Below are 27,763 nucleotides of genomic sequence, written 5' to 3'. Positions count from 1 at the left end.
GGTGCTCTGTAACTCAACCATCTGAGGGTGTGGTTGGGAACAAGTAGCTGTCCAAACTGTGCAAACATCTTGGGCCAAAACCATATGGGAAAGTAATTCCACAGGTGGGTGGGGTTGGAGAGAGATGAGGGTGGGTGGGAGGAGGAATTATGTTAGCTCAGACAGATGGCCATCAGGTACATCAAAAGGTGCTCAACATTACTCATCATCAGGGAAATGCAAATCAAAACCACAGTGAGGAAAAAAAACCCACAGTGAGATACCATCTCACACCTGTTAGAATGGCTATTATTAAAAAGACAAAAAACAACAAGTGTTGTTGAAGACGTGTAGAGAAGGGAACTATTGTGTACTTTGGTGGGAATTAGTGCAGCCAGGAAAAGAATCCTCAAATAATTAAAAATGGATATAACATATTATACATCAATTCTACTTTTGAGTATATGTCTGAAGGAAGCAAAATTACTATCTGGAAAGGATATATGTACCCCAATATTTATCATAGTATTATTTATATTTCCCAAGATATGGAAACAACCTAACTCTCCATTGATGGATTAATGGATAAAGAATCAATCTATCTATCTATCTATCTATCTATCTATCTATATCTATATCCATTATATATACATATATATAAATATATGAGTTCTTTCATACCATAAAAAAGAATGAAATCTTGCCATTTGGGAGAACATGGGTGGACCTTGAGGGCATTAGGCTAAGTGAAACAAGTCAGACAGAGAAAGACAAATACTGCATGAGCTCACTTTTACATCAAATCTAAAATACGAAACTCAGAGAAACAGGGAGCAGATTGGTGGGTGAAATGAGTGAAGGTGGTCAAAAAGTACAAACTTCCAGTTATGAGGTAAATATATTCTGGGGATGTCATGTACAACATGGTGATTATAATTAATAACATTGTATTGTATATTTGAAAGTTGTTAAGAGAATAGATCTTAAAAGTTCTAATCACAAGGAGAAAATTTGTAACTATGTGAGTTGATGGATATTTACTAAACTTATTGTGGTGATCCTTTTGTAATACATGCACATATCAAATCATCACGTCATGCATGTAAAACTAATACTATGTTAACTGTCAATTACATCTCATGGGAAATAATTTTTTATTTTTATTTTATTTTTTTTTAAAAAGGCCTTTAAAAAAAAAGATTTTATTTGTTTATCTGAGAGAAAGAGAGAGAGCATGAACAGGGTGAGGGACAGAGAGAGAAACAGACTTCCTGCTGAGCAGGGAGCCCAGTGTAGGGCTCAATCCCAGGACTCTAGGATCCTGACCTCAGCCAAAGGCAGATGCTTAACCGATTGAGCCACCCAGGACTTCCTGGAAACAATTATTATTATTTTTTTTAAAGTAGCTCTGTTGGGGTGCCTGGGTGGCTCAGTGGGTTAAGCCTCTGCCTTCAGCTCAGGTCATGATCCTGGGGTCCTGGGATCGAGCCCCACATTGGGCTCCCTGCTCAGTGGGGAGCCTGCTTCCCCCTCTCTCTCTGCCTGCCTCTCTGCCTACTTGTGATCTCTGTCTGTCAGATAAATAAATTAAAAAATATTAAAAAAAAAAAAGAGTAGCTCTATTCAGTGAAATAGGAATTGAGATCATCTTCTGAACATGAGAGGGTGGGACCAAGAATGAGTAGGGCGAAAACAACCGAGTGCAGCTGAAGGGTGGAGACTAGCTCAGCAACTCAACACTTCACCCCTAGTCAGTGCCCAGGTATGGCCCGACTGCCTGACTTTGCATCATGTTAACAGCCTGGTGACATCACACTTCTATACTGATTCTTTTACACTGATGGGTCCTGCAGGTGTGTGAATAGGCAGGTGGGTAGAAGGCCAAGAGCAGTCAAATCCTGGGGTATCAGTAGATCCAGGGTGAAGTGCTGGGGACTAGCTAGACTAGGGGGTGCTGGCAGGTGGGTAGAAGGCCAAGAGCAGTCAAATCCTGGGGTATCAGTAGAACCAGGGTGAAGTGCCGGGGACTAGCTAGACTAGGGGGTGCTGGCTGGGTGGATAATGGGATTGAAATGATCTGCATGAGGGAAGAGTAGGCTTAGTGAGAAAGGGGACTGGGGTCCTAGGGGAGAGGGAGCAGTCAGATGAAACTTTCAGAGCAACAGCACTTACTTTGAATTTGTCAAGGTAAAACAGGTCATGCATGGAGGTGTTTGTTTGAAGGAAGCGGGGAAGACTACCGGGTGTTTAAAGAGCATGGATGCCGTCCACTTCTCGGAGGACGATGGAAGGAGATAATTAGCTACAAGGATGGAAACAAGGTTGGAAAGTCCCTGAGGCCAGGGAAGGGAAAGGAAGAAGGTAGAATAGCTGTTTTGAGAGGATAGGAATGGAGCTGGTGAAGTAGACCACAGAAGGAGGAGTACGTGGATCCTTCCTGCTGGGCTTGAGTTAGAGTGAGTGGGGGAAGTAGTGGTCTTCCTTGGAGACCATGGCAAAGGAGGAAAGTGTGTTTCAGTTAAAGAGATGAAGTGGAAAGGGAGAAGATGCAGAGGGTGAGTGGCAGACGGACTCAAAGAACCTGTCTTCTGATTTGAACATGGTGGGAGAGAAGTGAAGCCTTGATTCACTGAGGAGGGGGAGCCTGGAGTTGCATGGGGCTCCAAGAAATGTGAAAGAAAAATGTGCAGTTATTTGAGCCTAGGATAGGATTGTGGGTCCCTGGGGCAAAGAGGAAGGTCCTGCTAGGGTTACAGGGAGGAACAGAAATGCTGGAAATGTTGAGAGGGATTTGTTTATCTGCCTTCGTATGAAGGAGTGTAGTGTACCCCATTCCAAGGTTTCAGTATGGAGGATTCTGTATGGGAGGGTGGGCTACCAGTGGAGGCAGGGAGGTGGGCTACTTAGTATCCACTCCCAACTTTTGATGGATCAGAATATGGTTTCAACCAGGGATGAACAGTAAAACTTTAAGACTTAAGAGTAATCGGGGAAGGTGCTGATTTGAGACTCAGGGCCCCGAAGAGCTTATAACAGATAGTTGGATTGCTAAGACTGCTGCTAAAGTACCTTCGATTCCTGGCATTTTTAGACAATAGATATAAAATAGTCCTGCGTGCTTGAAAAAATTTTCTGGGACAATAGCTGTTGGCAACTCTTCCGTAGGTAATTACAACACAAATTCTCACACATCTGTTTAGTGGATGGCCTATCAGTGATGCTTGATGATGATGGTTTGTTTCTGGTTGGATGTGTTAAATGGTCAGCTATCAAAAATTTTATGTGTGAGACTGCTGGGAATAGTGAGATTGCAAGAGCTTTGCTGTAGTATCCCTCCACAGGAACATCCCTTCATCCGTGTGCCATCCAGCACTTGTTTTTGTGAGGAAGAAAAAAAATCTGGACCGTCAATTTGAATACCAATTAAATGGTTTAAAAATGTCCTAGTAAATACATTGATCCTGGATAATCCGGCCCAACAAAAAAGCCTTTGGCTGACAGTGGCTGGCCCAGAATTAGTTCTCAATAAATATTAGCTAGCTCTTATTGGTCCAGCCACACTGATGCCAACACTCGTTGAAAACGTTGTACAGGGCTCGGCTATGCACGCAGCTCATACATTCACTGTCAGAACATTCCTTGCTATAAAATAAAAGGAATGTGGAAGACTTGGAAATATATTCTAAGTATTACCTATAAAGATTAAGAGAAAAATTGAATTATCAAGTGCTGAGTGGAATTATATTCAGTTGCTTGAGAAAACATAAAATATGCACCTGGGAGTTGGGTGACAAGAAAAGAGAGGATGTACAGAATTTAGAGAAATAGAAAGGGTTTCAAGATTGCCTATGCTAAGGGAGGAGGAATTCTAGTTTCTTTTCCTTTTAAATTTATTTTTTATTTATTTTCAGCATAGCAGTATTCATTATTTTTGCACCACACCCAGTGCTCCATGCAATCCGTGCCCTCTATAATACCCACCACCTTGTACCCCAACCGCCCATCCCCCGCCCCTTCAAAACCCTCAGATTGTTTTTCAGAGTCCATAGTCTCTCATGGTTTACCTCCCCTTCCAATTTCCCCCAACTCCCTTCTCCTCTCTTAACTCCCCATGTCCTCCATGCTATTTGTTATGCTCCACAAATAAGTGAAACCATATGATAATTGACTCTCTCTGCTTGACTTATTTCGCTCAGCATAATCTCTTCCAGACCGGTCCATGTTGCTACAAAAGTTGGGTATGCATCCTTTCTGATGGAGGCATAATACTCCGTAGTGTATATGGACTACATCTTCCTTACCCATTCATCCGTTGAAGGGCATCTTGGTTCTTTCCACAGTTTGGCGACCGTGGACATTGCTGCTATGAGCATTGGGGTACAGATGGCTCTTCTTTTCACTACATCTGTATCTTTGGGGTAAATATCCAGTAGTGCAATTGCAGGGTCATAGGGAAGTTCTATTTTTAATTTCTTGAGGAATCTCCACACTGTTCTCCAAAGAGGCTGCACCAACTTGCATTCCCACCAACAGAAGAAGAGGGTTCCCCTTTCTCCACATTCCCTCCAACACATGTTGTTTCCTGTCTTATTAATTTTGGCCATTCTAACTGGTGTAAGGTGATATCTCAATGTGGTTTTAATTTGAATCTCCCTGAGGGCTAGTGATGATGAACATTTTTTCATGTATCTGATAGCCATTTGTATGTCTTCATTGGAGAAGTGTCTGTTCATATCTTCTGCCCATTTTTTGATATGATTGTTTGTTTTGTATGTGTTGAGTTTGAGGAGTTCTTTATAGATCCTGGATATCAACCTTTTGTCTGTACTGTCATTTGCAAATATCTTCTCCCATTACGTGGGTTGCCTCTTTGTTTTCTTGACTGTTTCCTTTGCTGTGCAGAAGCTTTTGATTTTGATGAAGTCCCAAAAGTTCATCTTCGGCATTGGTGGTTCAGTGGTAGAATTCTCACCTGCCAAAAGTTCATCTTCGCTTTTGTTTCCTTTGCCTTTGGAGACATATCTTGAAAGAAGTTGCTGTGGCTGATATCGAAGAGATTACTGCCTATGTTCTCCTCTAGGATTCTGATGGATTCCTGTCTCACATTGAGATCTTTTATCCATTTTGAGTTTATCTTTGTGTACGGTGTAAGAGAATGGTCGAGTTTCATTCTTCTACATAGAGCTGCCCAGTTTTCCCAGCACCATTTATTGAAGAGACTGTTTTTTTTCCACTGTATATTTTTTCCTGTTTTGTCGAAGATTATTTGCTCATAGAATTGAGGGTCCATATGTGGGCTCTCTACTCTATTCCACTGGTCTATGTGTCTGTTTTTATGCCAGTACCATGCTGTCTTGGTGATCACAGCTTTGTAGTAAAGCTTGAAATCAGGTAGCGTGATGCCCCCAGTTTTATTTTTGTTTTTCAACATTTCTTTAGCGATTCGGGGTCTCTTCTGGTTCCATACAAATTTTTGGATTATTTGCTTCAGCTCTTTGAAGAATACCAGTGGAATTTTTTTTTTTTCCCTAGGCAAAGAACTTTATTAATCTTGTTTCAAACTTTATTCCCAGGCTTCTTCAGCTTAATAAGCTGCAAAGAATGAATTGTGTATAAGCAAAAACTGAAAAGAGCTGCAGTGTTCAAGGGGCTTGGGCTTAAAAATATTAGAGATCTAGATTTTATCAGATCTATGAACAAAATTTTAAAAAGCAGTCATAATATAAAATAGCAGCTCCCAGTAACTTCTTTAAGTTTTATCTTCTTCAGAAGTTGACTCAATTCAGTTTGCTTCATTCTTGGAAGCTTCATCAAAATTCTTCACAAGATCTGGAACTTCATCATCATCATCCTCTCCGATAGCAAGTGGTGCTTTTCCATCCACAGATTGTTTGGGCAGAGCTTCAGCCAGTCTTCTTAAACTAGTCAGACTGTCTGCACCAAGTTGGTTTAAGATACTGGGTAGCATTTCTGTCAGCTGCTTTGTCTCAGCATGGCCTGTAATGGTGAAAGTGTTCGCTGCCAGCGATGCCTGAACTTTGGGGTTGTTAAAGTGGATCACTGTTCCTTGGTTTGTGAACATATTCACTTCTTCAGTACCAGAGATATTGTTTACCCCTAACTTCTTTAAGGAGAACTGAAGTTTTTTATCATCTGCTGTAGCTGTTCTATGAACCACCTTCTTTCGGCGAGCAGTTCCTTTCCCACCAATGCGCACTTGTGCTTGCAGTTTGGCGAGTTTCTCCTGGTTCATGATAGTTTCTTTCATCTTGTTGGAGCGGAAATGGGACCGCACGGAGGACTAGGGTTGGCGCTCAGGGGGTCTCAGGCGGACCAGCTGAGATTAGGTGCACACACGCGGGGTCGCAAGATGGCAGCTAGAGGAAGGCCCACTGGTGGAATTTTGATCGGAATGGCATTAAAAGTATAGATTGCTCTAGGCAGTATAGACATTTTAACAATGTTTATTCTTCCGATCCAAGAACATGGAATGGTCTTCCATCTTTTTGTGTCTTCTTCAATTTCTTTCATGAGTGTTCTGTAATTCCTTGAATACAGATCCTTTACCTCTTTGGTTAGATTGATTCCCAGGTATCTTATGGTTCTTGGTGATATAGTAAATGGAATTGATTCTCTAATTTCCCTTTCTGTATTTTCATTGTTAGTGTATAAGAAAGCCACTGATTTCTGTACATTGACTTTGTATCCTGCCATGTTGCTGAATTGCTGTATGAGTTCTAGTCGTTTGGGGTGGAGTCTTTTGGGTTTTCCATATAAAGAATCATGTCATCTGCGAAGAGAGAGAGTTTGACTTCTTCATTGCCAATTTGGATACCTTTTATTTCTCTTTGTTGTCTGATTGCTGTTGCTAGGACTTCTAATACTATGTTGAAAAAGAGTGGTGAGAGTGGGCATCCTTGTCTAGTTTCTAAAACAACACCCTGTTTGGTATTCCCTGCCTTTTGAAAGCTCAACATCTCAACATCAAGCCATTATAGCTTGGAATTGTGTCTGGGAGCATCTGTACTTTATCTCCATTTGTTTTGTGTATCCATTAGCAAGATGGGTTCTAAGGTATCAGAAAAGCCTATGAGAGGGGCACCTGGGTGGCTCAGTGGGTTAAAGCCTCTGCCTTCGGCTCGGGTCATGATCCCAGGGTTCTGGGATCGAGCCCTGCATCGGGCTCTCTGCTCGGTGGGGAGCCTGCTTCCTCCTCTCTCTGTGCCTGCCTCTTCACCTACCTGTGATTTCTGTCTGTCAAATAAATAAATAAAATCTTAACAACAACAAAAAAAGAAAAGCCTGTGAGAATTTACTTTTTGGGTCTGGGAATGCTCATAAATTTTTCCATATAAACTAATGATAATTGTTTCTTCACTTTATGGCATTTCAGCTTATGAAAGGTTTCATATGAATGCTCTGCTTTTGACTAGCAGGGAAAACCCTTAATGGGGTCCTAGAGTCCTTAGCCCTTGGAAACTCCTGGGGACCAACCCCAGATGTTTCCAGGTTCACTCTTTGGCCCTTCAAAGATGAACAGATAGATGTTCATCTGAGTAGAGAAATTGTCATCTTGTCTGTTATGGCCCCAAATTTAATTCCACCACTCAAACAGACTACATGAATTTTTCTTTATGAGCCAGTCAAGAGAACTAATAATTATAATAAAAATATAATTATAAAATAAACTATAAATTCAGATACCATGTTTTAGCATGTATCATGAGAGACACCTTAGATATTCAATCTAATTTAATACTCCAACAGCAAATTGCCATTCTTTCCCACATTTTACCATGAACAAACTGAGTTCAACAAGGTTAAGTAATTTATTCAAAGTCACATCTGTTAACCTTAAAAACAAAGCTTCCAGTTGTTTTACCAGCAAAAGAGGGATTTATTTGGAAACAGCAGAGAATTTTTAATCTGGGCCAAGGAAGCTATTGAAAAAACAATAGGCAAGTCCAGAGAACACAGGGGAGGAACCTCTATAAAGGAAAGTGGGAAGTTGGGAAGGCTGTCTAAAGAAAAAGCCCATTGGAGTAAACTGGAAGCTAGTAGTATAGTGGCTTTTCATTGGCTGAATTGTGACTGTCTGTCATTGGTCAGGCTGTTGCAGGGGCAAGAGAAAGTCCTTTCTTCCTCTTACTGGAATAGTAAAGCAAGTATCCATATGCAAAGTCTGTGTCTTCATGTTAGATATGTAGTTAAAGACAACTGGTAGAGCATGAGAGCTCTCTCTGCCAAACTTCCTGACTCCAGTTTATTAAGTCTGCCCTTTATTAATTTTCACATTTTCCCCTTTTGATCAAGGTTTTCCTTTGAAAGTATTGCTGATCAACAGTCAGTTTCTTTATATATATATTTAGTGGTTTTAGTGCCAGGAAGGATCTTTTCTGCCAGTTGAGTCTCAACAGTGCTGTTAGTGCATTTGATTAACCCTGAGGATTGAGGATGATACACAATGAGAGTATCACAGAACTGGCCAAAGAGCACAGAGTTGTCAAAGGACCTGACTGGTAAAATGGGTTCCCTAATTTCTATGAGGTTTGAGACGGGTTCTCCAGGTGGGGATAATCTTTTCCAACAGAAGAAGCAGTGTCTTGTCTAGGAGAGAGAGCTATAGTCCAGCTATTTTGCCAAAGGGTGAAATTGTATTAAATCCATTTATACAAACAGGTTAGCAGGTTTCTTGATTATACTTTGGAGAGGTGAGACAAGTGAAGTAGGCACTTTTTGCAGCCTTATTAACCTTTCCCCATCAATACTGGTTCATGAATGCTATCTATCATTTTGTCAGTAGACCAATGGTTTAATGAATTTACAGTTGTTAGTAGGGGGAATTTTAGAATTTTTGGTAGGGCTGTCTTGTTATTGAGTTCTCTCTTTTTTATCCAACCAACAATTACTAGATTTCCAATATTGTTTCTCCTTTTCTGGGGCCAATTGTTGGGCATCTCTGATCAATTTTTCCAAATTTTTATTTGGGAGAACATCCCTTTGGAACCATGACAGAAGTTTGTGCATCAGTCTTCTGAGAGCAGCAGTTTTGGCAGAAATATCAATAAGGTGCTTTCCTAAAAATTAAATAAATAAATAAATAAATAAATAAAATAATAAGGTGCTACCTCAAAGGCATACAGACTACAGACTATCCATATAAGTGTTTGGGGTTTTACCCATAGCTAAGGTTCAAGCCTGAGGAAGGGCACAGAACTCAGCCTGTTAGGCTAAAGCAGCCAAAGGTAAAGGTGCTGTCCTAGTGACTTCAGAGAGTTGCAGGAACATACCCAGCCTGATATTTACCACGTTTATCCTTTAAATAAGAACCGTCAGTAAATCATGACAAATCTGCATTGGTTAGAGGCATTTCCTGTAAATTGTCACAAGGAGTTTGAAAGGTGATCTGTCCATTTTAAGCAGTTATGAGGGGTTTCATGGATGAAGGAGAGGAGAAGGGTGGCAGGGCTAAGGTTATTGCAATGAGAAAGAGTTATATGAGGAGTTAACAGAAGGATTTCATAGAATGTGGGGCAACTGACTATAAAGTGTTGAGTGTGATGAGAATTTATGAGGGCTTCTATTGCGTGGGGTACAAGGGTGGTTAAAGTGGAGCCCATGATTATTTCTTCAGTGGTCTTAACTACTAGAACAGTGGCAGGAAGGGCTCTGAGGCAAAGGGGTATCCCCATGCTACAGGGTCTGGTTGCTGGCTCGAATTCCCTATTGGCCAATATGCTTTCCCTATTTTGGGGTGGACACTTCAAGGGCATTTCCTTCCCGTTACATAAAAAAAGGGAAAAGTGAAATTGAGAACTAGAATGTCTAAGGGCAAGGGGCTTTGTTAGGCTTTTCTTAGAAGTCCCCAAGGCTAGATTATCCTCTTCTTTCCAAAAAAACAAAGTTTTGTTTTGTTTTTGTTTTTGTGTTTGTTTATTTGTTTTGTTTTGAGATATATAAAGGTTGAGTCACAAGAGAGAAATTTGGAACCCAATTTTGACAGTAGCCAGTCAGTCCAAGGAGGCCTCATAATTGGTGCTTAGTTTTAGGTTTTGGAAAGTCGGGATTCCATGAAGCCCACCTGGATCTAAATCCAGTCTCTGTTCAGAGATCAGGTGCCCTAAGTGTTGAACCTGAGTTTGAGCAAACCGCAGTTTTTCTCTGGAGGTCTTATGTCCTTTAAGGCCAAAAGTTTTAACAGATGGATGCTGTCTTTCTGTGAAGAGGTTTATGAAGGGGAGCAGAGAAGGAAATCATCTACATATTTTATTTTATTTTATTTATTTATTTTTGAATATTCTATTTATTTATTTGACAGACAGAGATCACAAGTAGGCAGAGAGGCAGGCAGAGAGAGAGAGGGGGAAGCAGGCTCCCCACTGAGCAGAGAGCCCGATGTGGGACTCGATCCTAGGACCCTGAGATCATGACCTGAGCTGAAGGCATCTGCCCAATCCACTGAACCACCCAGGCACCTTCATCTACATATTTTAAAAGGGTAGAGCCTGCAGAAAACTTTTACCATCCAAGTCAGCCATTAGGGTTTGTGAAAAGTAAGAAGGACTCTCCCTATAGCCCTGGGGCCTTACTGTCCATATGTATTACCATTCTTCGCAAGGGAAAGCAAAAAGATACCAGCTATCCTTATCAATTGAAATCCTAAGAATGCGCTGCATTGATTAATTATGGTGAAAAATTTGCTGTCAGTGGGAGTGGATGTCTGTAGTATATGAGGGTTAGAAATAACAGGGATGCCCAGGGATAACGTTATTTATTGCTAAGGGGTCCATCCATGGCCATTGGGTTTCTGCACAGGTAAAATACGGGTGTTATAGAGATTAGTATAGGGGATAATAAGGCCCTGAGCCTTGCAGTCTTCTCTTATGACCTTCTTTACTTATAGGGCATTGATTAATTACGGGAAGAGGTTTTGAGAGATCTATTTGAATCTTGATGGTAGGTGTCTTGTGAATTCTGCCAATATCAACTGAGGATTTTGCCCATAAAGAGGATGGTAGCTGAACCAGTAGGAATAAATGATCAGTACCCCCAGTGTCATCAGAGTTAGAGCACAGAAAAGAGGCTGAAGGTCATTTATTTCCCCTTGTGGGCTATTTTGTTACTACTTTCAAATTCTAGAATTGCTTCCCCCCTTTGAGAGAAGTTCCAGCATGATACTTTACTATGAAATCTTGGCCCAATAAATGAATAGGGCAGAGGAACTAAGGAGAAAGCGTGTGTATTTCTCACAAAAAAACACACTAGACAAAGGGCTAGACAAAATAGAATAGGCTTAGAGACAGGAATCTGTTGAGGTTACTTGAAGACTTCCTCACTATTGTTCAAACTGTTTTTGTACTCTGACCAAGGAATTGCTTTACAGCAGGAGGTTAAATCTGAGAGTGCACATATGTCCCTTGTCAACAAGGATGGAGAGAGATTCATTCCCAATCTGGAATGTGGTTTGTCTGAGCCAATTAAGAGGGAGGATCTGGAAGAGCCCCTGTAGTTCCTTGAAGCCCTGTGATTGGGAATTAGGAGGACACTGGGAATGTTGGCTGGAGGGCTGAAGGCACCCGGAATGTTTAAATTTCTGCCTCCCCCCGCCAATGTCCTGGTTCGTTGCAATAATAGCAGAAACTAGGTTTCTGATTTTTTTTGGAGGCCTTCATTTGCTGGCGTTTGAACATCGAAGATTTTAACAGTCTTTCCTCTAGGTGACTCATCTAGGAAGCAATTGAGCTGGTTTTAATGAATTAAATTTGGAGTGGACATAATTTCCCATTGTATCCCAGTTCTTTTAACTAAAAGACAAAGATACATGTTCGGCCTGTTAATAAACACAGAGTCCTGTGCTACCAGGTGGATTCAACATTCAAGGAAGACCAAAATATTCTTAAAAGACAATCTGGAGTTGATTGTAATCATCATGAACAGACTCATCAGGCTTTCGTGTGCAAGCCTGAATTTTGTTCCAATCAGCAGGCTTAGGAAAAGCTGTTATTATTGCTTGGTTGAGATTTCCAGTGTGTTTTCTAACATTGTTCTTAAAGTTAGGGCTCTGTTTCTGTAAATTCCTTTTGGGATGTTTTCTTCTTGCTAGTTTCACCCAATGTTTGGCCTGGTCCTCACCCATAAGCATGTGGACTTATTGATATGAACCTGAGAAACCAGATTGGTAAGTTTGAGTAACTATGTTAAATTCTTCAGCAAACTTAGCTCAGTCACTTTGGGGAACACTTTAACTATGGCTCATAATTTGACCTTAGTCTGGGGAACATAAGAAACTTGAGGTTTCTTTAGACACTCAGAAGACTTAACTTTAAAGTGGCAGGTTTTAATAGATTCAAGAGACGAGGACTTGGGGAAAGATTTGGAGTAAAAAGAAAGGTCAGAAGAAAGAATAGTGGAAAATGGTCCCAGGGGTGGGCCCTGAGTACCAGGAGGCCACTGCTTGTCTATAGACAGAGAAGATGGGGGAGGGGAAAAAGAAGCCTCAGGAGACATTTTGACTTTTTTCGTTACTTACATTAGTTAATTTATTTTATTATTTTTAGATTATTTATTTGACAGAGAGAGACACAGCAAGAGAGGGAACACAGCAGAGGGAGTGGGAGAATCAGACCTCTTGCTGAGCAGGGAGCCCGATGCAGGGCTGATCCCAGGACCCTGGGATCACGACCCTAGCTGAAAGCAGATGCTTAATGACTAAGTCACCCAGGCGCCCCTACATTAGTTAATTTAGACATAGTACTTGGCAAAGACACAAATCTAGAATCCTGAAACCATCTGGAAACCTCAAGGTACCTTCTAAAATAAATATTCCATTCAGTAATTTTTTTTTTCCTTTTTAAGGAGTCATGGCTTTTAATTTTGAGTAAAACAAGTTTGGGGAGATTGAAAGTTCCACAGAAAATGGCCATTTGAAGTTTTGACTTACTTTTGGCTAAGGCAGTCCATTTATTTGTAAGTGTGCATGTGGAGGGGCTATAGATTTTAAACATAAAAGCAGCTAGAGGCCCAGTAGGGAGGTGCACTCTCAAAGCACTTTCATAACGGATCCTGTTGCTTAGAGGTTTTTCAGGAACAGCCTGGTTCCAGAAGGAATCAGACCAAAGGCCAACATAGTTCCAATAGGTATGGCCTGGGTCCAGAGGGGTCAGACTGAAGGCTGGCAAAGTTCCAAAGGAAGAGTCCAGTCTCAAAAGGGAGTTAGACCAAAGGCCAGCAGAACTCAAACTGGCACAGTTCCAACAGGAATAGTCTGGTTCCAAAAAGAAGTCAGACTGAGGGTCAGCACCATTCAATAGAACAGTCCAGTTCCAAAACAGACTCAGACTTGAGGGCCTTCACATTTATTTTCTCTCTCTCTCTTTCTTACTTTCTTTCTTTCCTTCCCTCTTTCCCCCCCTCCTTTCTTTCTTTCAATATTTATTTATTTATGGTGGGAAGAGGTGAAGAGAAAGGATCTTCGATGTGCTCGGCACAGAGCCCAATGCTGGGCTCAATCTCACAACTCGGAGATCACGACCTGAGGCGAAACCAAGAGTCAGTCACTTAACCCAGGCACCCCTAGGCCTGCATATTTCTGTCAGGAACAGTTGGATTCTGAAAAGGAGCTGGACTGAAGGCTGGACTAAAGGCTGTTTTTCTCTCTGAGAAAAACAAAAAAACAAGGCCTTAAAACAGATCCTGAATGAAGGCTGAAGAGTTTAAACACAAAAGTGTGGAACTCAAAATCCAGTAGAAAACTTACCCTCAGACCCCAGGGTTGGCGAGAACGCAGTGAGCCCAATGGGCCCTGTGGGTACTAGCCTCTGTTTGCTCACCAGTCTCAGAGTTGCTGCGCGTTCTCCCTGCATCACCATACAGGCCACTGAGTGATGTTAACCTTAAAAATAGGACTTCCAGGAACGCCTGGGTGGCTCAGTAGGTGAATCATCCAACTCTTGGTCTCAGTTCATGGTCTCAGGGTCATGAGATGGAGCCCTGTGTCTGGCTCAGCACTCGGCAGGGATTTTGCTGGAGATGTCTTCCTTCCCTCTCCCTCAACCTCTACCCCTCCATCTACATGCCCGAGCACATGGGTGTGTACTCTCTCTCTCTTTCTTCCTGGAAGAAATAAATAAATTCTCAAAAATACCCTAACTAACTTCTGGTTATTTTACCCACAAAAGATAGGTTTAGTTGGGAATAGCAGAGAATTGAAATCCAGGACAGGCAAAACCATAGGCAATTCGAAGAACAAAGGAGAGTGGGAAGTTGGGAAGGCTGCTATAAACAAGAAGTCCATTGGAATAAACTGGGAACTGGAAGTCTTGTGGCTGAGTTGGCTGGTTACTGCTGGGGACAGGGGGTGTGCATAGAAAAAAATCTTTCTTCTCCCTGCTGGGAGAGTAAAACAGTATCCATGTGCAAAGTCTGTGTCTTCCTATTAGCTTTGCAACTGAGGACAAGTGGTAAGAGCGTGAGATCTCCCCACAGGACCTCCTGACTCCATTGTAGTGGGGTTTCCCTTTATTAACTTTCACACACACAAGCTAAATGGTATGGTGATGGTTGTACATGATATTTTATTTTTATTTATTTATGTTTTAAAAGATTTTATTTATTTGTCAGAGAGAGAGAAAGAGAGAGAGAGCATGTGCACAAGTAGAGGGGAACAGCAGGCAGAGAGAGAAACAGGCTTCCTGCTGAACAAGGACCCCCTTCACTCCCAACATGGGACTTAATCCAGGACCTTGGAAGGCGGACACTTAACTGGGTGAGACACCCAGGCACCCCCGATGGATTATTTTTAAAATAGAACCAATTTCTTTAGAAGTCTGCTTTCATTTCAGAATATTCATTAATAATGAAATTGCTCTATATGCACATTTGGAATTCCTTGTCCCTAATTGTCATTTTATAAGAGGTTTGACACTTCACAGCCCAGTTTTTGGGGTTATTGGTAGCTTGGCCTCTGCTACTATGTGGTCCTACAAGGTATTGAATGGCTTAATGCTTCAGTTTAATCATCAGTGAATTAAAATCATAGCCATGAAGGGAAAAAGATCACTTTTGGCTACTGTGGGAATTTGAACACACTGACAGAGTAATTGGTTGACAGGGTTTCCGGGAGTCCTGGACTACGTGAAAATTGGGCAAATGACCTCTACTGGTGTTGTGTCCTCTTTGGTGTTCTGAGACTGATTTCCAGTGTTTGGAGGGCAAGATTTCCTATACCCCGCAATTCTCCAACACCAGTTGGGTATCCTATAATTCAGTTCAACTCTGACAGTATTTACCCAGAGATAGCATCAGAAGCCCTAGTTTGAGGGCTCAGGCCTGCAAGACTGCTCTGCTCCCCCACCCCCTACTTCAGATGCTAGTCACAAGCCAAGGTTGTCACCCGTGCTGCCAACCGACTGGTTATAACTCAGATTCCCAAGACCCTTTCCTCAGGTTTGATTAATTTGCTACAGTGGCTCACAGAACTCAGAGAAACATTTTCCTTCCTAGATTACTAATTTATTATAAAAGGATATATACTCAGGGACAGCCAGATGGAAGAGATGCATAGGACAATACAGGGAAAGGGCAGGATGTGTTCATCCACCTGGAAACCCTCCAAACTCCTTCTTCTTGGGGATTTATAGAGGCTTTACTACATAGTCATGACTGATTAATTCATTGGCCATTGACAATTGAGTCAACCTCCAGACCCTCTCCCCTTCCTGGGGCCAGGGCAGGAGGTGGGGTGGGTAGAGAGGGGGGACTTAAAGTTCCCTCTGAATCTTTAGGTGGGGTCCAAAAGTCACCTCACTAACATAACAAGAGATGCCTTTACCACCCTTAAAACTTAGGAAATTCCAAGGGTTTTGGCAGCTGTGGAACAAGAAACTGTGGATGAGAAATAAATTTTGGTCATCTCAATGCCCAAATACATATTTCTTATAAGTTACAGTATGACAGACCCCTGAAGGAGGGCTTGTGAGAATTCTTTTAGGAAAGGAGCTGGATAGGTGTCTTTTTCTTTCTCTTTTTTTCTTTTGGTAGGTGAGGAAAGGTTAAGTAATGTGCCAAAGGTCATATGATGAATCCCTGTGGAAGGCAACTCTTGAACTCAGGTCTCTTGTCTGATATTTAAATTTTTTTTTTTTAAGATTTTATTTATTTATTTGACAGACAGAGATCACAATTAGGCAGAGAGGCAGGCAGAGAGAGAGGAGGAAGCAGGCTCCCCACTGAGCAGAGAGCCCCGATGCGGGGCTCGATCCCAGGACCTGGGATCATGACCCGAGCCGAAGGCAGAGGCTTTAACCCACTGAGCCACCCAGGCGTCCCTCTTGTCTCATATTTAAAGGGACTTTTCTTTTTTGCCACTTTTATGAGGTTCTTTTTTTTTTTTTTTTTAAGATTTTATTTATTTATTTGAGAAAGAGAATGAGAGAGAGTGAGCATGATGGGGGGAGGGTCAGAGGGAGAAGCAGGCTCCCTGCTCAGCAGGGAGCCCGATGTGGAGCTCGATCTGGGGACTCCAGGATTATGACCTGAGCCAAAGGCAGTCCCTTAACCAGCTGAGCCACCCAGGCGCCCATGAGGTCAATTCTTTAAGAATGTTACTCAGTCTACATTAAAAAAAAAAAAAAAAATGGGAACATTTGTCATTTGTGTGTGTGTCTGCTCACTCTCAGTGTGTGTGTGTTTTTCCATGGTATCACTCTATTAGGATGAAGCAGAGGTTATCAGGGAATATTACAGGGTGAAACGACAGTGCTGTTTCAGCAAGAACAAAAGCCCACCTCCTCCAGAACAAGTCCTGCCAGCACACCCATGCACCATCCAGGGCTGAGGGGGCTACTGTTCAGAGAGTGAGGGTAGGAAGGAGTCAATCTAAAGCCTGACCTGAGTGCATCTGCTGGACCATGTCCACAGACACCAGGGTAGGCAGCTTCTAAACTGGTTTCCAGTGAGTCCCAAGTCCTGGCATTTGGGCCTTTGGGTGATCCCCTGCCCTTGGGTATGGGCTGGACCAGGTGATTTGCTTTTAACTGATAGCATGCTGATAGATGAGCAAGGGTGACCGCGTGGCACATTTGAGAGCAGGTTTCAAAGACTTTCTGGCTTCTCTCTCGCTCCCCCTTTCGGCTGTCTTGCTTGCTAGCTCTGAGGAAAGCCAGCTGCCGTGGCGTGAGCTGCCCTATGGAGAGGCCCACACAGCAAGTAACTAAGGGAAGGAGGCCTCCAGTCAACAGCGAGGAGCTGAGGCCTTCAGTCCAGCAGCCCTCAAGGAACCGAACCCTGCCAACACCCTGTGTGTGAGCCTAGAAGGGGTCATCTTCCCACTGTGACTGCAGCCTGTGAGGGACCCTGAGCCAGGGGACCCAGCTAAGCCACTCTGGGGTTCCTGACCCACAGAACCCATGAGACAACAGTGTGCATTTTAAAAGAATATGGCAATAGATAATAGATGCAGACAGACTTGTTCACCTTCATCGAAGTGTGGTTGATAGAAGGCTGGGGTAGACTGTTCCATTTTGCCTTCCCACTTTAGTACTTTTAGAATTATAAGCTACTGCTTGGTACAAGAATATTCTTTGCCACAGGTGCGAATTAATCTTTGGACAGCTTTACGACCTCACATTTAGCACTCAGGAGATTCTGATAGTCAACAACCTTCACAGCATTAGCCCTGGCCTTGGATTGCTGGAGTTCTGAGGTGATAAAGTGTTTACAGACAAGCATCTGAAGCACGTCGAGAATAATGATTTTTTCTCCCAAAGTTTCCAACATTAGCAGGTTACCTTCAGAATCAAGCATAGCCTACTTCTTTTCGCAACCCACAGTAAGACTTGGAGCATGTATAAATTCTGGGTGAGATCCCGTGAGTTTCCACATGGTTTTGGGCATTTTAGGATACTTGTCATCCCCTGCCATATGAGATATATACGCTAGGATGTTCAGAAGTGTTCTATCCCATACTCGCTCCTCTGCTCAGTTAGGTGAAGTGCAGGTTTAGGCTGGGGTTATGTATGGGGACATTCAGCCTCGGTGCCCAGGGCAGATCTATTCTGTCCACACCCACAGATTGTTTCTGATGTTAGTGTTAAGGAAATAGACAAGCTACCCCTAGAACTTGTTAAATTGCTTGAAAGGGTTGGGAATTATGTAACAAAAGAGCTGTCAAAGATATTGTCTTTGAGTGTATCTGTTAAACAAACGTGAGACATCCTAGAAAGGCATCCTAGAAATAGCAAAGACAGGGGAATTAGATGGATCTGAGCTCAAGTTTTGTCACTATTGCCTATTAGCATGTGACCTGGGCCACATTGCTTATACTCCGGAGCCCCAGCTGCATTATCTATAAAGTGGGAATAATAATATCTGATTTGAAGGATTGTTATGATTTGTTTAATAAGGTAACACTTAAACTGTCTAATGTATATAGGCTACTCTAAAAGGAGTAACTCTTCATGTTATCTGAGGTCCTGCTATGAGTCTCCTAGGGTCTCTAGTGATTCCTGTCTGACAGACAGTGTGCTGACAGACCAAAAGGGGAATAAATAAAACCACCATGACTCTTGGGTGCTTGCTCTAGAGAAGGTTTCATCTTTATATTGTTTTCCTTGTATTTGTAGGAACTAGTTGGGTGTATGGTGGTGGGAGGGGCCCCACCTGGACATCTTGATTCCAAATCTGGTTTGGGGTATGGTTCCAGCTCCCCAGGTTTATGTGTGTGTGTGTGTGTGTGTGTGTGTACACACCTGGAGGGCCGCTGCATGAGGGAAGTGCTTCGCCAGCACAAGTCTCAGAGCGTGGCTGTGGGTGGGATTGTCTCAGACATTGTTTTTGGGAAAAGAGTCCATTGGGATTAGAAAACCGAAGGATCTTCCTCCTTTTTGAGAGAGTGGCAGTGACCTTGATTTCTTTTTCCAATGAGCAATGAAAAGTAATCTTTCATGCCATTTAAAACCTTTTTATCTTGAATAATTTCAAAAATAATTTCCTTTCAAAAGGAAAGTTGTAACCCACAGAACAGAAAGTCACACAAAGGACTCCTGTCTATACTTCACCCAGATTCACCTGGTGTTAGTATTTCACCACACTGGCTTTCTCTGTCTCTCTCTCAATCTATCTACCTATATAAAATGATTATTTTTCTGAACTATTTGGTCATAAGCTGCAGACAGGATGTCCCTTTACCTCTAAATATTGCAGTAAGAACAAGGAAATTCTGTTACATAACTCAACACAGTGATCAAATTCAGAAAGTTTAATATTGCAGTAATACCATGACCTAATACACACCCCGTATTCAAACTTCACCAGCTGTCCTAATAACGTCTCTTTTGGCTATTATTTTCTCTGGCCTCGGATTTAACACAAGATCACGAATTGCATTTCATTGTCATGTCTTTTTAGTCCTTTAATCTGGGACAGTCCTTCAACCTTTGTCTTTTATGACCCTGACATTTTTGAAGAATACAGGCTAGTTACTTTGTAGAATGTCCTTCAATTTGGATTTGTCTGATGTTTCTTCATAATTAGATTCAGTTACACGTTTTTGGCAGGAATATAATAGAAATGCATCACATCAGGAGGCACTTGATGTCAGATTGTCTCATTACTGGCAATATTAACATTGATCACTTGGTAAGATGGTGTCTCTCAGGTTTTCCTACTGTGAAGTTACTAGTTTCCACTTTGTAATTAGTGAATAATTTTGGGGAGATACTTCCCTGCCATTTTCTGAGCATTTACTAAGTAACCAGCTGTGTGAGGTACTTCACATATAGTACTCATTTATATCTCACAACAAACTCTGAAGAAATTTTTTTATTCCCCCCTTCTCCTTCCTCATTTTACAGATGAGAAAACTGAGGGCTGGCTAAGGTCATACAACATGGTTGTCTATGACTCCAAAGTCCATACCTGTTCATATGTACAGGGTGTTCTAGGAATAGTCAAGCATCCAGAACTCTTGTTGCCCAGATGGAGCCCATTGTTCACCTCAGATAAGCTTGTGTCTTTAGTACGAACTGAAGGACTGTGCCATGATGAATTGCCTTCATGTTTCCTAACTAAGATGGAAAGAACACAAGATTCTTTTTTTTTTTTAATATTTTATTTATTTATTTATTTATTTTTTAAAAGATTTTATTTATTTATTTGACAGAGAGAAATCACAATTAGACAGAGAGGCAGGCGGAGAGAGAGAGAAGCAGGCTCCCCGTTGAGCAGAGAGCCCGATGCAGGACTCGATCCCAGCACCCTGAGATCATGACCTGAGCCGAAGGCAGCAGCTTAACCCACTGAGCCACCCAGGCTCCCAAAGATTTTATTTATTTATTTGACAGAGAGAGATCACAAGTAGGCAGAGAGGCTGGTAGAGAGAGAGGAGGAAGCAGGCTCCCCGCCGAGCAGAGAGCCCGATGCGGGCCTCGATCCCAAGACCCTGAGATCATGACTCGAGCCGAAGGGTCGGCTTAACCCACTGAGCCACCCAGGTGCCCTGGAACACAAGATTCTTGTTCTAGCTATTAAGATAAGAATAGACTGGGCTGGGGTGCCTGGTGGCTCAGTGGGCTAGGCCTCTGCCTTCGGCTCGGGTCATGATCTCAGGGTCCTGGGATGGAGTCCCGCATCGGGCTCTCTGCTCAGCAGAGAGCCTGCTTCCCTCCACCCCCTTTCTGCCTGCCTCTCTGCCTACTTGTGTTCTCTCTCTCTCTCTTTCTGTCAAATAAATAAATAAAATATATAAAAAAAAAGAATAGACTGGGCTCGTCAGCAGCCTCGTGTCTGCATGTATATATTTATAATGGACAGCACTCTGTGGTTTACAAAATGAAACTGACTCTTTGTGCTATGCTGTGAGGATGTGCTTATGTCCTGGTCATTCACCATGATTAGAGTGCTTCGCAAGTCACTACTGAAGTGACAATACCAAGGGAAGGTCTTGCTTATCTTGCTATGACGCTTTCTTTTAAAAAAGTAGATCCGTGAAAGACAACTATCATATGATCTCCCTGATATGAGGAAGTGGAGATGCAATGTGGGGGGCTTGGGTGATAGGAAAAGAAAAAATGAAAGAAGATGGGATTGGGAGGGAGACAAACCATAAAAGACTCAATCTCAAAAAACAGACTGAGGGTTGCTGGGGGGAGGGGGGACAGGAGAGGGTGGTGGGAATATGGACATTGGGGAGGGTATGTGCTATGATGAGTGCTGTGAATGTGTAAACCTGGCAATTCACAGACCTGTACCCCTGGGGATAAAAATACGTTATAAAAAAAAAAAAAAAGAGTAGACCCGTGACAGCAGATTTCAGAAAAAAGAAAGTTTTCAGGGATACAGGGGCATTACATCATGAAAAAGGGGTCAATTCTCCACGACCTAACAATCTTCAATGTGTGTGCACCTGACAACAGAGAGTCAAAATATCTGAGGCAAAAGCTGATAGAACTATAAGGAAAAAAAGACAAACCCGCTATTATAGTTGGAGACTTCAACACCACCCTATCAGAAATTGATAGATCCAGCCCACAGAAATCGCTAAGGACAGGAGCACCCCAAATCAACTGGATATAATTGACATCTGTCAAATACTTCATTTCATTACAGCCAAATACACACTCTTCTTAAGTTCACCTGGAACATTGAAGTGGACTACATTCTGAGTCAGGAGACACACCTTAACAAATTTAAATGAGTAGAAGTCATACAATGTCTGCTCTCAGACACAATGGCATTTAACCAGAAATCAAACAGAAAGATAACTGGAAAAATCTTCAAAGATTAAACAACACACTTCTAAAGAACACATGAGCCAAAAAGAAACCCCAAGAGAAATTAAAAAAATATTTTGAACTAAACAAAATGAAGACACAACTTATCAAAATTTGTGGGATTCAGTGAAAGCAGAGCTTAGAGAGAAATTTATAGCACTGAATGCATATATTAGAAAAGAAGAAATATCTAAAATTAATCATCTAAGCTTTCATCTTAAGAAACTAGGAAAAGCAGAATTAATTAAATCCAAAGTAAGAAGAAGAAAGGAAATAATAAAACAGCAGAAATCAAAGAAATTGAAGATAGGAAATCAATAGAGAAAATCAACAAAACCAAAAAGTGGTTCTTTGAAAAAAGGTCAATAAAATTGATAAGCTTATAGCTAGGCTAACTAACAAAAAGAGAGAGGACACAAATCACTAGTATCAGAAGTGAAAGAGGGGACATCACCACAAGATTCCCTGGATATTGAAAGGATAATAAAGGAATATTATGAACAACTTTATGCCTACAAATTTGATAACCTATATGAAACAGACCAATTCCTTGAAAGACACCCTCTGCTAAAACTTATACAAGAAATAGACAATCCCAAAAGGCCTATATATATTAAAGAAATTAAATCAGTTGTTAATAAACTTCTAAAATAGAAAGGATCAGGCCCAGATGGTGAGTTCTACCAAACATTTAAGGACAAAATCATAACCAATTCTCTACGATCTCTTTCAGAAGATACAAACATAGGAAATACATCCTAAATTATTCCGAGGCCAGCATTATCCTAAAGCCAAAATCAGATGAGGACATTGTGAGAAAAGAAAATGATAGTTGGTATCTGTCATGAATATAGATGCAAAATCCTCAATAAAATATCAAAAAATCAAATGAAACAATATATAAAAAGAATTATATGCCGCAATCAAGTGGGATTTAGCCCAGGTATGCAAGTCTTGTTCAATATTTGAAAATCAATTAATCCATCTCGTCAGTAGGCTAAAGAAGAAAAATCACATAATCATATCGATAGGTGCAGAAAAGGTATTTGACAAAATTTGACACCCGTTCCTAAGAACTCTTAGTATATGAGGAATAGAGGGGAACTTCCTCAACTTGATAAAGAATATCTGCAAAAACCTACAGTTAACTTAATACTTAATGGGGAGAAACTCCAAGATTTCCCTCTAAATTAGGAATAAAGCCAGGATATCCCCTCTCAGCCCACCTTTTCAATGTTGTATTGGGAGTCTTAGCTAATGCACTGAGACCCCCCACCCCAAAGTATATTGTTGGAAAGGAAGAAATAAAACTGTGTTTGAATATGATATGATTGTTTATATAGAAAATCTGAAAGAGTTGACAAGTGTAAGTGCTTGATAGGGTTTTGTTTTTCTTTTAATTATAATGCAAGTGCCTGACTTAAGCTTTTGATTTTTAAGGCATCCACTTCAAAGATGGTGCTGGCTACTTCAAATAAACACACAGCCAGCCACAGGACCAGATAAAGGGTCAGGCCAACCCCCCCTCCCACCCTGTAGTTACATTTTGTTTTAGAGACTGTTGGTTGACTTACATAACTCACCATTTGGCCTTTTGTTTTCCCTTTTTATGCATTGATTCCCACCCCTATGTAAAACCTCACTAATAAGGAGTGCAATAAAAGCAGAACCCTACCTAGGTCCACACTTTCTTTCTCTACCCACGACTTCACTGTGCAGGCCCAGGTGTGCTGTGTACTATTCAGGCCTTATGAGTTATAACCTTGTCATTCAACATTTCCCGGTAGTTATTGCTAAGAGTGTCTTGCAATCTTAATAAAAACCACAAGGACCAGTCCAGCTACTATACTGGTTCTAAAAGGAGATGCAGGGCCCAGGTGAGTGACCCTAGGCATTTCTAGCCAATAGCATCACTATCCATAGGTCAAGACCCATACAAACAAGCAAAAAACTAGTACTAATAAGTGATAGCAAGATTTTAAGATATAAAGTTAATATACAAAAGTCAATTTTTTTCCTATATACCAGCAATGAACAAGAGGAATTTGAAATTAAACACAATACCATTTATATTAACACCCCCAAAATGAAATACTTAGATATAAATATAACAAAATACCTCTAAGATCTATATGAGGAAAATGACAAAACTCTGATGAAAGACATCAAAGAAGAATGAAATAATGGAGAGAAAGTTTATGTTCATGTACAGGAAGCTCAATATTGTCAGATGTCAGTTCTTTCCAACTTGATCTGTAGATTCAGTGGAACCACAATCAAAATCCCATCCAGTTATTTTGTGGGTATTGACAATCTGATTCTAAAGTTTAGATGAAGAAGCAGAAGAGCTAAGATAGCCAGCTCAATATTGAAAGAAGAGAACAAAGTCAGGGGTTTACTTCAAGCTACAGTAATCAAGATAGTGGTGTACTGATAAAAGAATAGACAGATAAATGGGATAGAACAGAGAGCTCAGAAGTAGACTCACACATATATAATCAGCTGATCTTTGACAAAGGAACAAAGGCAATATAATGGGACAAAGATAGTCTTTTCAACAAGTGATGTTGGAACTATCTGACACCCATATGCAAAAAAAAAAAAAAAGAATCTAGACATAGACTTTATGCTCTTCACAAAAACCAACTCAAAACATATCATAGATGTACATATAAACCACAGAATTATAAAACTCCTGCAAGATAACATAGGAGAAAATCTAGGTGACCTTGTGTTTGGTAGACTTTTTATTTATTTATTATTTTTATTCTTTTTAGACTTTATTTATTTATTTGAAAGAGAGAGATAGCAAGAGAGGGAACACAAGCAGGGGGAGTGGGAGAGGGAGAAGCAGGCTTCTCGCTGAGCAGGGAGCCTGATGCGAGACTTGATCCCAGGACCCTGGGACCGTGACCTGAGCCGAAGGCAGACGCTTAAAGACTAAGCTACGCTGGCACCCTGGTAATAACTTTTTAGATAAGACCAAGACATGATCGGTGAAAGAACTGATAAGCTGGACTTCACTAAAATAAAAAGCCCCTGCTCTGTGAAAGACACTGTCAGGAGAATGAAAAGTCAAGCCACAGAGTGGTAGAAAATATTTGCAAAAGACATATCTGATAAAGGATTACTAACCAAAATATACAAAGAACTCTTAAAACTCAACAATAAGAAAAGGAGCAATCCAATTAAAAAATCAGCAAAAACCTTAACACACATCTCACCAAGGAAGATATACAGATGGTGAGTCAGTGTATGAAAAGATGGTTCATGGGCGCCTGGGTGGCTCAGTGGGTTAAGCCGCTGCCTTCGGCTCAGGTCACGATCTCAGGGTCCTGGGATCGAGTCCCGCATCGGGCTCTCTGCTCAGCAGGGAGCCTGCTTCCTCCTCTCTCTCTGCCTACTTGTGATCTCTCTCTGTCAAATAAATAAAATAAATAAAAAAATCTTTAAAAAAAAAAAAAGATGGTTCACATTATGTGCCATTAGGGAAATGCAAATTAAAACAATAGTGAGATAACACTACCAGTCTATTAGAATGACCAAAATTCAGAGCACTGTCAACACCAAATGCTGGCAAAGGTCAAGCAATGGGCACTTTCATTCTTTACTGCTGGGTATTCAAAATGGTCCAGTCAATTTGGAAGACAATTTAGTAGTTTTTTAGAAAACTAAATGTACTCTTACTGGATGATTCTGCAATTCTCCTCTTGGTATTTATCCAAAGGAGCTGAAAACTTACATCCACACAAAAACCTGCACTGCCCGTGGATGTTTATAGCAGCTTTATTCATAATTTTCCAAACTTGGAAGCAACCAATTTGTCCTTCAGTAAGTAAGTGGATAAATGAACTGTGATACAACTAGACAATGGAAAATTATCTAGTTCAAGAAAGCAATGAGCTAGCAAGGCATGAAATGACATGGCAGAAACATAAATGCATATTACTAAGTGAAAGAAGCCAGTGTAAAAAGTCTACATGCTGTACGATTCCGACTATGTGGCAAAACTTGTGGAGACAGTGGGATGATCAGTGGTTACTGGGGGTTACTAAGGAGAGTGGGACGAAGAGGTGGAGTGCAAAGGATTTTTAGGTCAGTGAGACGATTCTGTATGATACAGTAATGGTGGAGACCTGTCATTGTACATTCATCAGAGCCCATAGAATGTAGAACTCCAAAAGTGAACCTGAAGGTAAACTGTGGACTTTGGGGGATGATAATGTGTCAGTGTAGGTTCATCAACTGGAAAATGTACCTCTCTGGTCAGGCATGTTGATAATGGGGGCATTTCTTGCATGTGTGGGGGCAAGGGGTATGTGGAACTCTTCACACCTTTCTTTACTTTTTTTCTGTGAACCTGAAACTACTCTAGGGGTGCCTGGGTGGCTCAATTGGTTAAGCAACTGCCTTCAGCTCAGGTCATGATCCTGGGGTCCTGGGATCAAGTCCCACATTGGGCTCTCTACTCAGCGGGGAGTCTGCTTCTCCCTCTGACCTCACCCTTCTCATGTTCTCTCTCTAATAAATAAATAAAAATAAAATCTTTAAAACTGCTCTAAAAAAGCCTACTTAAAAAAGTGCATCCTGATATAGTTGTTTTTATTTTCCTTAATTACTGCAATTGATTATCTTAAGGTATCTCGCCAATTAATGATGATGTATATACTTAGATTTTATTAAATTCAGTGATTATTTTGAAAGGAAGGAGCGAGATGGGAAGGAAAAGGAATAGAGGAAGTTGAGGATGAAAAATTACAGAGAGATGTAAAGAGTGTGTGGGTCTGGAGCGTGTGTGTGTGTGTGTGTGTGTGTGTGAGTGTGTGAAAGAATTAGGAGAGAGGCACAGCAAGAAAAACAAATACCCTTCTTGTGGCCTTTTCTGATGACATTTTGCATTTTCAACTGCAGGCATAAAAGGGAATGGCCCCATGGCGGTCTGGGTGATGCCTCGTGTTGCCTCGGAGAGTAAAAGGTTCTTCCTGATCCCATCAGCTGCCTGCCAGAGTCCACGCCTGCCCTGAGGTCTGCTCCTTGCCATCGTTTTCAATTTCCAGACTCAACCATGTGACACCACCTGCAGCTGACTTCAAGAAGTAGCCTGGGATCAGGCGGGCTGCAGAGAATGACCCTCAGCCATCCATGTGATGGCCGTACAAAAATGACAGATGAGAGCATTGAGGAAAACCACTTTCCTTTTGGAAGGCACATTTAGTAAGAAAGGGATGAGAAGAAATAGGAAATGTTTCTCTAGATTTCTAATGGGCTATAATAAGTGCGCTGGAAACCAGTTGTCCTCATGGAAGCAAGCATCCGGGGCTGCAGGGGGATGCTGACTGTGCGAGGTCTGAGGCTCCCTGTGGCGCCTGAGGAGTCCGAGTGACAGGATTGCTTCTGGAGATGGCCAACTCCTCACGTCCAGCAGTCATGTGAGAGTGGGATCAGCCACAGAATCGGACTAGACATTTTGAGAAAGTCTCTCCTGAGGTGAGTCCCTCAAGGAGGATGAAAGTGAAGGGAAAGAAAGCCAAAGCAAGAAAGAAAGCAAAAGTAGGAGAGGGAGGAGGAGGAAAACGGAAAAGAAAAAAGTGAGAACCCAGTGACAGGGTAGAAGGCTTTACACTTTCAAAACCTGTCTCCTTAAAGTTCCTCACTGAGATATTTTATTTTATTTAAATATTTTATTTATTTATTTGACAGACAGAGATCACAAGTAGGCAGAGAGGCAGGGGGCAAAGCAGGCTTCCTGCTGAGCAGAGAACCCAATGCGGGACTCGATCCCAGGACCCTGGGATCATGACCTGAGCCAAAGGCGGCGGCTTAACCCACTGAGCCACCCAGGCGCCCTGCTGACTGAGATATTTTTAAATTAAAGAACAGGATCAGGCAGTTCACCCACTGTAGGGATCATTAAGCTTTGATAGAACTCTCTCTCTATGTCTAAATAAATGGATAAATTTTAAAAATAGGTAACAGGAATAATTGAGAGTGTTGCTGTTAAGTTGGGGTTTGTGTCT

At 41.5% G+C, this 27,763-nt stretch overlaps 1 long non-coding RNA gene and 1 pseudogene across 2 annotated transcripts in view; one reads left to right on the top strand and one right to left on the bottom strand.

Moving 5' to 3' along the window:
• The window catches only part of LOC309867045, a 216,673-nt gene that overhangs the window by 14,941 nt on the left and 173,969 nt on the right, over nt 1-27,763 (top strand). Inside the window, exon 2 of the long non-coding RNA XR_014312949.1 lies at nt 26,658-27,233. This is a non-coding gene — a long non-coding RNA (uncharacterized lncRNA). The remainder of the gene's footprint in view (nt 1-26,657; nt 27,234-27,763) is intronic.
• LOC309866688 (transcription factor BTF3 pseudogene) lies at nt 5,494-6,364 on the bottom strand (annotated as a pseudogene). Its single transcript has one exon. The product of its transcript is annotated as a transcription factor BTF3 pseudogene (transcript).

This window comes from Mustela nivalis (genome assembly GCF_964662115.1).
Source record: "Mustela nivalis genome assembly, chromosome: 6".
In the NCBI taxonomy this organism is placed as follows: Eukaryota; Metazoa; Chordata; class Mammalia; order Carnivora; family Mustelidae; genus Mustela; species Mustela nivalis.
Note: the sequence above shows the minus strand (reverse complement) of the source record. Positions and strands in the feature narration are given on the sequence as shown.